Below are 231 nucleotides of genomic sequence, written 5' to 3'. Positions count from 1 at the left end.
AGAGAGGGGGAGTGCGATGGACGTACTCACAGAGTGACGACTGACTCATTATGAATGGGTCCAGCAGGCTCCGTCTTACACGCCGTTACTCTACAAACTGAAGTTAGTTGCATTCAATAACTTCTTCTGTGTTTTTCACAGTGGCCGCTGCGATAGCAGAGTTACCCGCGGAAACACTGGTACAGATACAAGTTTGCCTCTCATGCTTAACAATATACAGCTGTGTTAATA

The sequence above is a fragment of the Etheostoma spectabile genome, chromosome 23, assembly GCF_008692095.1.
Source record: "Etheostoma spectabile isolate EspeVRDwgs_2016 chromosome 23, UIUC_Espe_1.0, whole genome shotgun sequence".
NCBI classification, from domain to species: Eukaryota; Metazoa; Chordata; class Actinopteri; order Perciformes; family Percidae; genus Etheostoma; species Etheostoma spectabile.
This window is presented reverse-complemented; position numbering follows the sequence as displayed.